Source organism: Chelonia mydas, chromosome 3 (assembly GCF_015237465.2).
Source record: "Chelonia mydas isolate rCheMyd1 chromosome 3, rCheMyd1.pri.v2, whole genome shotgun sequence".
Lineage (NCBI taxonomy): Eukaryota > Metazoa > Chordata > Testudines > Cheloniidae > Chelonia > Chelonia mydas.
Genome location: NC_057851.1, coordinates 87494129 through 87504289, shown reverse-complemented (window position 1 = coordinate 87504289; position 10161 = coordinate 87494129).

Genomic DNA, 10161 nt, shown 5'->3' with positions numbered 1-10161 from the left:
TGTGCGTTGTGTGAAAAAATACTTCCTTCATTTGTTTTAAACCTGCTGCCTATTAATTTCTTTTGGTGACCCCTAGTTCTTGTGTTATGAGAAGCAGTAAATAACACTTTCTTATTTACTTTCTCCAAACCAGTCATGATTTTATAGACTTCTCTCATATTTCCCCTTAATCATCTCTCTTCCAAGCTGAAAAGTCCCAGTCTTATTAATCTCTCCTCATATGGAAGCTGTTCCATACCCCTAATCATTTTTGTTGCCCTTTTCTGTACCTCTCCCTATTCCAATGTATCTTTTTTGAGATGGGGACGACGACACACACCACATCTGCATGCAGTATTCAAGATGTAGGCGTAGCATGGATTTATATAGAGGCAGTATGATATTTTCTGCCTTATTATCGATCCCTTTCTTAATGATTCCCAACATTCTATTAGCTGTCACCCTGTTTTGTGAGATCGCTTTGTATCTCTTCACAGTCTGCCTTGAACTTAACTATCTTGAATAGTTTTGTATCATCTGCAAATTTTGCCACTTCAACATATTCATAAATGATCTGGAAAAAGTGGAAAACAGTGAATAGGACTGGTCCCAGTACAGAGCCCTGGGGGACACCACTATTTACCTCTCTCCATTCTGAAAACTGACCATTTATTCCTACCCTTTGTTTCCTATCTTTTAACCAGTTACTGATCCATAGGAGGACCCTCCCTCTTATCTCATGACAGTTGACTTGAGAGCCTTTGGTGAGGGACCTTCTGGAGGGTAGGGGGAAATTCCAACAACAATTTAAAGGAAACTCTACAGGAGTAGAAATATACAGAGAGAAACAACTAGCAATTTGAAAATGAGTTGAGATAGTTGAAAGGTAAGAACATTTAAAGGACAGGATTGACAGCATGATGGAAAAGCTGGTAAGTGCACAGACAGTGATTGCTGACAGAAGGTCATTTGTGATGTTATTCCCCATACTAGAGCCTCTAACCTAGGGTTCTCAAACTGAGTTGGGACCCCAAAACAGGGTCGCCAGGGCTGGCTTTAGACTTGCTGGGGCCCACGGCCGAAGCTAAAGACTGAGCCCCATCACCTGCGGCCGAAGCCCAAGGGCTTCAGCCCTGGGCGTGCTGGGCTCAGGCTTCAGCCCTAGGTGGTGGGGCTCAGGCTACAGGGGCTCCCGACCTGGGGCTGAAGTCCTTGGGCTTTAGCTTTGCGTCCCCCCCTCTCCCGGGGGCAGCAGGGCTCAGGTTTCAGTCCCACATTCTGGGATCATGAAGTAATTTTTGTTGTCAGAAGGGGGTCGTGGTACAATGAAGTTTGAGAACCCCTGCTCTAAACAACAAGTTTCGAGTACAGACCAACTGGGTCATAGAAAAACATGGCTGCTGAGTATAGCTGGCTAAAATCTTATTGAAAAAAAAGGATATAAAAAAAATTTAACTTGAATGTTCAGGTTTTGCTAAGAAGCTTGAACACTGTCACACAAGTTTCAGTTCCTAAAACCTGAACAATTTTGAAAAACCTAAAATTTTCCACAGAGAATGCTGAAGGGAAAAAAAAGTGAGGATTTCATCCAAAAATTCATGAGAAAAAGTAGCCTTTAAAGCAAATGTTCTGCTGAATCTGAATCTCAGACTCAATTCAGCTCCAATGTGTGCTGTACTGAATGTTACAGTACAGCTGAGAGAGAGAGAGAGAGAGAGAGAGATATCTTTCTTTGATACTGGGCAAATACTACATTCAGATAATGAAACCAGTGTTCAAATAAATTTGACATTGTTTAAAAAGAATAAACTGGCCATGAGGAAGTTTAGGCTGAATATTAGAAGGTTTCTAACCACCAGAGAAGTCAGGTTCTGGAATAGCCTTCAACAAGAGTAGTGAGGGCAAACACTTAACTAGTGTTAAGATGCAGCTTGATAAATTTATGAACAGGGATTATATGACAGGATTGCTTGTGATAGCAGAGGACTGGACTCAGTGACCCAGGTACTCCTTTCTAGTCATATGTTCCAGTTTAAGTACTTCTATTTTTAGTCAAATGCTATTTGTAGAATGACAATAATGTATCATTTAAAATATTAAATGAATAATTTTACCCAGGATTCAAGTAGCTCCATTGCAAACATACATCTGTGTACAGCTGAGGTTACACTTTACATTAGTGGGGTTGGTGTGGCAAAGAAATTAAATCAACTTGAATCTGTCATTGAGGGGAAAAGCTTGTATGAGTCACAGTCCAAAAACATCATTATGTGGTATTAAGGTTGACTTGCAGTATCTCGTACCTATCCAGAATCAGAGTTAAATTACACAGTACAATCAAACATTTATATTGTGGTAGCACCAAGAAGCCTGAAACAAAGGTAGGGTCCCATTGCAGTAGGCCCTGTACAAACAAATAGCAAGTGACAGATCCTGACCTAAATTGCTTTCAAATGTATTGTGCTATGCTACCCTTGAGCAGTACCCAGAAACTACAATACTGAAGCATGGGACCAGCTGTGTGGAGCTATCCTCAAAAGACTCCACTACTTTTTATTCATTTCTGGGTTGAATTCAAGGTTGATATTCATCTATCGATCCCTCAGGTAAGATTTTGCAGAAGTGACTAGTGATTTTAGGTGTCCAACTTGACAAACCATAAAGGGGACAATTTTCAGAAAGTGTAGAGCTGCCACTCTTGGAAAAATCTGACCCTTTTAAAGATGTCTCAGGTTGGGCATCCAAAGTCATTAGTTACTTCTGAAAATCTTGGCCCTACTCTGTATGGTTTATGTTTTAGCTACAGAAGAGATCTCCTCTCTCATCAAGATAGTCAAGATTACCTGGGGTTCTATTTCCCATAAATCCCTAAATATGAATTACTGGAGATTAGAGGCAGTGCATTCACAGTGAAAGACTCACAGGAGTTGGCTTCCCTCTGCTGGTTCAGAGCTCCCATTTGGTGACATCCAGCTATAGTGAAAGAGTAGTTTGTCTACTCAAACTTTTCGCTGAGGGAGGCAACAGCAGGGAATGGAGCACATTTTATCCTGGGACAGGAGACTTTTGGCTGACATTTATTTAAAAAAGTGTATGAATATTGCTTTAATGTACATATGGTTCAATGGATTAAAAAACCTTTTCCCATTAAAATAGTGGCTTTGCCCAAAGCATCATGGCTGTTCGGGACACAAGGTGATAATGCCCTTTGACCCACCTTCTTGCTTCAGCCTGTTGAGAATGAAGCCTAGGATAAGGAGACAGATTTCACAATCTAGTCTTGTAGCTTGGATATCTTGTGAGAAATATGAAACCGTGACTCTAAAGCCTTCAACCTCATGAGAGGTGAGCACATCCAAAATAACTGCACTTACAGTGTGGTAATGCTTTGATTACAATTGGCTAATGAACCCTGCTTATATCAGATACTAATGAGATTCCTCCTACCATAACTTGTTAATCAACATAGCATAACTGTCAGTCATAAAATGTATTTAAAAATAGCCCTACAAGTGTGTGCTTATTTATTATTTCTGTTACAAAAGCACTTTCAGGCCCCATTGTTCTATGCAGTGTTCCCCCCACCCCGCAGCATTTTTCTAAGTTGCTCGCTTAATAGAGCTCGACATTAAAACTCTTCCATCTCCAGGGTAGCTATTTTTTGCATAATATGATTTCATTGTCACTTTTTTCCCCCCTCAAAAATATAAGAAGTTTAAATAAGATTTTCAAATGACTAATTGATGTTTTTGTACTTATTTGCATAATCCACAACACTTTCAGGATTTGCTTTGCATAAGTCAAATTCATTAACTTCTTCTTCACCTCATCACTTCTAAGCGAGTTTTTCTGCCTTTACTGGAGTTGAATTAATCCTCTGGCAGTACCAGTATCAATGCCATGGCTAGCGTTGGGAAACAGCATAATGCCTTCAGTTTTTCCCATTTAAATGAGAACTCTAGAAGATCACTACTCATTAGCAGATTTTAGATCTTTCACTTCACTTAAAAGAGAGACAATCTTTTTATTATGTAAATTCTCTGAACAAAGATATCGGATTTAGGCAGCAGGATTGGCACCATTAGGAGAATAGGAATTAATTGCCATACTGAATGCCAGTGGCCCATGTAGTCTGGTCTCTATTGTCAGAGGCTAGTTTCAGAAGAAAGTAAAGTAATGGACCATTACTGAATCACCTGTGCTGAAGGGGAAGTTTCTTCCTTGCCCCGGGCATTCAATGGCTGGTTTATGCCCTGAAGTCTGAAAGCATTTCTCTTATTTATCCTATCTAACATTCTCCTTATCCATAGAAAAGGCCTTTTTAAAAATTTGCTATGCTTTTGGGCTCAGTGTTTTCTTGGGACGGTAAGTTCCACAGGGTAAAATTACATTGTAAAAAGAATGATGTTGGTGTCCAGGGCTTTACAGGAGGTCAAACTAGATGATCTGGTGGTAACTTCTGCCCTTAAAACTCAGTCTATTCCTAGTATCATTTTAAATTGTTCCCTTACACTTTCACTGATGTCACTATCTTCTTGTATGGTAAAACAGTGCTCTGATTTACCTCCCGTATACCATTTGTTATTTCATACACCGCTAATGCGCCCTCTTATTCAACTCCTTCTATAAACTAAACAATCCTATTATTTTTCCATCGTTCCCAGCATAGAAGTCTCTCCACACTGGTGACCATCTCTGAACCCTTTCTATGTCCATTATATTTTTTGAATTGGTGTCCAGAACTGAACCCAATATTCCAGAATACTGGAATTGATATGAGAGCATTCAGTGTTTTCTAGCCTGTTCTTTATATAGCCTAACATTTTGTTTTGATTGCTGCACAATGGGCAGATGCTTCCATTTAGCTATCCACAATGATGTACAATTCCCCTTTCCTGAGTGCTTCTAGTTCCCTTAGAACCAAACTACACAAGTAACTCAAATGATTCCTTCTGACAGGCACAACCTAGCTTTGGTCAACAATAAGTTTCATCTTCTACCATCATGATACTCAGTTGCCTAACTTGGTTAGGTCCCCCTTGAATTCCTCACAGTCTTCTTTAGCTTTGACTACCATCAGTGAGCCATGTGTAATTTTTGCAACCTTAGCTTAATATTGAGCATTTCTATTATAGTAGCACCAATAGGCCCCAGTCAGGTTGGGCCCCCAATTTACAAATATAGTTAACAGTACCTCTAAATGTGACCAGACATAAGTACTCAATAAAACAAACGAGTTGTTCATCCGCTTCCCTACCTCTGTTAATAAAGACAGAAAACATCACCCGTTCTAGTACAGAAGCAGAGGGAACACATCTTTGAATATTTGCTATACTGAAAGTTGACCATATTCCTAGTCTGTTTTCTGACTTTCAGACAGTTTCTGATTTGTGGCAGTATTTCACTGAAGTGTTGCAGGTGAGAAGTATTCCTAATAACCGCTTAGGGAGGACTTTATCCTAGGATTTTTGGAAATCCCAGTAGATAGTGTCACGCCCAGCCCCGTTTATCCACTCCTTTTGTGGACATGCTTGAAGAACTGTAGTGGACTAGAGAAACATGATTTTTTGTTACAGAAGCTGTGCTGATTTGGCCTTATCAGAATATGTTCACTGAAGAGTTTTTTATAATACTATTTTAAAATGATTGTTTCAACCAATTGACCTGGACTGAAGTGAGGCTCACTGTCCACCATTCTCAGGATCAGCCCCAGTGAGGCTTTTGGTTATTTTCCCTCTCCCTCCTCCAAGATTGGGACATTTGCTACCCTCCAGTCCTACTGTACAGTAATTGAATTTAATAACAGGTTTCAGAGGGATAGCTGTGTTAATCTGTATCAGCAAAAACAACGAGGAGTCCTTGTGGCACCTTAGAGACTAACAAATTTATTTGGGCATAAGCTTTCGTGGGTTAAAACCCACTTCATCAGTTTAATGAGTTATTGCAGATCAGATGAATCATTGCATGCTGGGACCTGCAGTCACCACAGGTCACATCTCAATTGAAAACAGTAAACATGATCTTTTTAGTTTAATGCAAATGAGGTGTGGCTTGTATGCTCTTGGCTAGTTTCCAATGTGGCTTTTCTTTGGGCAGAGCTTGAACACTATGACCTAGAGGCTCTTATGTACCTTTTGTACATGAATCAGCTACGTTTTTTCAGCCAGATCTATTGATGTGATAATTCTTCCAGATAATTGGTGTCACTTAACTTGATAGGAAAGAACAGAAAGGATAGTGTTTTCCCATATGATACAGTTCAATAACCATGCTTTCATTCTGATTGTCAAAGATATTCTATTTTACTTTCTTCATAAAGTCAAACTTCCTCTTGACTTTGTCATTTGGAACTCCCAGTGATTTCATTCTAAAATTCTAAAAAAACTGGGAACTAATGATACTTAGCCACCCTTTGTAAAATGTTTTGTGATCTATGGATGAAAAGCGCTATTTATGGGCTAAGTATTATTATAAGTTTAAAGAGCTCTTAAAAGCTTGCAAGAAAATGTTAGTGCATCCACACCTCCTGCATGCATGTGACTTTTTCAACCGTTTTTCTGGCTTTGACACTACACTGTTGCAGGAGGAACAAAACAGAATAAATTGAACACATGAAGCTTCTGGTAACAAAGGATATATTTCAGAGACAGCATTGAAAGTTGTATTTAATGTGATAACATTTGTAGAAGATGTTTTTTAAAAATTACTTACCTAGTTAGTATGTATTATTCCAAAACACAAGCTTTTGATTTTAGAAATTGTCAGAGGAAGTGAATATATTTCATTGCGATTGTTAAATGTCTTGCTTGGCAGTGCAGATATATAAAGCAAAAAACAAGAAAACAAATAATTTCTGCATAAAACAAGATTAAGTCTTAACAAGGTTTTCATGCCAACAGAGTGGAAGACAGTGATTTCTATACTGCAAGCATGAATATTAAAACAATGTTCATTCTTGACACATTGTAGAGTTCAAAGAATTTTTTTTTATTTCATTCCTCCCCCAACCACTCCAAAAAGCTTTGGTCTGTTAGAGACAGAAACCACATACACTAAGTATTATGAGCTTTTGACCCAGATCTCCATTATTTTTCTAGTTTATTTACCAGATAGTTCTCAGATGAAACACCTTGCTTAGTCACAAGTACACAGCTAGGATTAACTAATTCAATTCCTTTAACTGCCAAAGCAACTTTTCTGAGGCATGCCCATGTGTTCCAACTGGTAGGCTTGAGACATACATATTCATCGTCCTTTAACCTGAACACTCTCACAGATAAATCCCAAGATCTTACATATTTCTTGTGACTGCGTGGGTCTTTTTTTAAAAATTATTTATTACAGATAAAAGCAGGGAACAATTAGCAATGCATTTCTAGGATCAATACTCATCACCTGGCCTCCTTTCCACCATAATACCTGGATAGACAACAGGCAATAGCAAGTCAGGACATAGCTAGAGAGCAGCAACGGGGAATTAAAAAGGCCATACACCCCAATTTCAGCACAATGGTCCCAGATTTTCATATGACATCCTGATATCCCAAGAACTTTTGACCCACAGATCAACATTTTACAAAAGCAAATTTTATAAACAAGGTAAAGGAGGCAAAGCGATTTGCCTAAGACCGCATAATGAGTCAGTGTGCTCTGACTGCAAGTCTGTGCATGCTTTCTCTAGATATTTATATCACATCCCAGTGCTCTCTAGGCACAAAATTCATTATAGCACAACAGTCCTCTTAAAGACAGGTTTCAGAGTAACAGCCGTGTTAGTCTGTATTCGCAAAAAGAAAAGGAGGACTTGTGGCACCTTAGAGACTAACCAGTTTATTTGAGCATGAGCTTTCATGACCTCTTAAAGGATCTCTGCAAGGCTTATGAGCTCCATAAGAATCCATGCCGGAATTGGAGGCACATAGGGAATGTCTTACTGCAGAGTTAACTCAGGGTTTTAACTGGGGTTGCCCCTAACCCAGCTCCTGTCCACACACACAGATTTTGGGGATGCTTTCAGCCCAGGCTAGATGGCACAGATGGGGCTATAGACCAAAGCCAGAGTGATGGTTTCACTTGGCTGAAACCTGCCCACTCTGCAGTGACACAGGCTAAACTGCTCCAGAGCTAACAGTCCCCAGTGCCTTCCACCATTCTCCCTGTGTATCCCGGAGAACAGATAACTTCTCCCACAATTCACTAGGAAAGAATCAGAGCAGCTCAGCTGACTGCACTGCAAAGAAGCACAAGATATGCCTAGTACTGCCAACTCTCACAATTGTATTGTGACTCCAGGGATTTCGGGATGGGAGGGGTTTAATCTGTCTCATGAAAACATGAGAGATGCCAACTCACACATTTCCTGTATTCAAACTGGCCACCATCTCCTCTTACTGTCAGTGGAGCTGAAGCCAGTAAGATGTCCACCATTTCTCTACAGTCTATCTGTATGTGGAAGGGAGGTTGCCTGCCACCTCCCACTGTTTTCACTAAGAGTGAGATTGAAGCCAAGCCCACAGGCAAAATGGCTGCTCTTCTATGGTTCAGGGAGCTAGACAGGACACAGGGATTGAGAGAAACAGCACAGTCCCTTTGAAAGGTGGAGGAGGAGAGTGAGGAGGAGTAGGACGAAGATTTGGAGATTGCAGGGGACTTGGGAGCAGTGGGGAGGCTGAGAGCTGGTGCAGGGGACAGTGATTGAGGTGGAGGGATAGAATGGCAACTCTCCCAGCCTGGGGGCATGCAGGGCAAAGGGCATCCCCTCTAAGCAACCAGGGGACAACAATGTTGCCACCTCTTGCAAACTGAGTTGCAGAATTTTGGCACCTGTAGGAGGAGTTGTTGCAATGATGTGAGAAGCCCCTCTCTGATCCTGCAGTTTCTAGGCCTGGGCTCAACGCTGTGCAAGAGCCTTGGGACTGAGGGCAAACACCTGCCCTGTCTCTGAGTCCTGGCTTTAATATGAAATTGTCCTGGGACAATAGACAGGAGAGTCTGAGAAAAGTACTGCTGGGATCAGGGCCCCAGACCCAGCAGCAGCACTTCCCTCCTCCCACTTCCTGGGGATTTCTCTTCTACTTGGAATCCAGGCTGAAGAAGCCCTGGGGAGCTGGGGCACAGCTGCAAGGAGTCAGGGAGGTAGTGGAGAGAGGCTTTTTCAGTTGGGGATAGCAGAACCTTGGACCCCAACGATGTGGGGGAAAAGGCTACAAAGGCTGTTGCTGTGTTGAGGCCAGAAGAGTGGCTGTGGAGCAGCTCTGTTGCTTTTCTGCAACCTGTGGATTTCTCCTCTCCCTGTAGATCCCTAGCGTCCAGCCCATGTAGCTAATGTGGAGACTGCAAATAAGATTTACCTCCATAGTGCAAGCAGCTGTGGCAAACACATTTTTCCTTAGTTTAAGTTCTTCCTTGCTCCTAGACAGTTCTTCCCTGCCAGCTCCTGGCCAGAGTGATGTGGCTGTAATGGAGGATGAGAGGAAAACGGACCAGGAGAGAGAACAGTTTCTGAATAGAAGGGAGTCAGTTTCCGAAGGGAACCTGCTGTTCCTCCCTACATTCGTTGCATGGCCCTGCCTCCTATGCAATGTTCCTACTCACTCCCTCATGAAGGAATTAGTAGGAATTAGCCAGGTTCCTAAGAGTTAATGGGTTTGTAAAGCTCTTAAGAGAGATGAAAAGCACTATGCCTTCTTAAGGGTGTTTAATTTTTAACCACCACACTGGAAAGATAATCCTTAATTACATTATCAGCTATTTTGTTTGAAAGCATTGTGGTATCATGTTTTTACAGATTGCAGGCCTTTTTTCCCTGTGTGTTTACAATATTTTGCATAGTTGATTGGAAATGGAGGATTTTAATTAAGTACCTAGTTCGTACACAATTTTTGACTATTAGGGTCATGTATTGGGATAATCTTTTAAATTTAGCCAACTGAATACATAACATAAACACAAACCTGAAATAAAACCTTCTCTCAGGAAGCTTCACACCACACGTGCCATTGAACAAGTGATTTGTACAGACTAACAACATTTGATTTTATCAGTGCCATTTGACAGAGCAGGAACAAAGAAAAATCATTACAAGGATCAAAGACACTGAGCTCCTGACTGGCATTGAAGTCACGAGCCTTAAGTACGAGATGTGACATCCAGCCAGAAGGTGACTTTCTCCTGTGCTGTTCT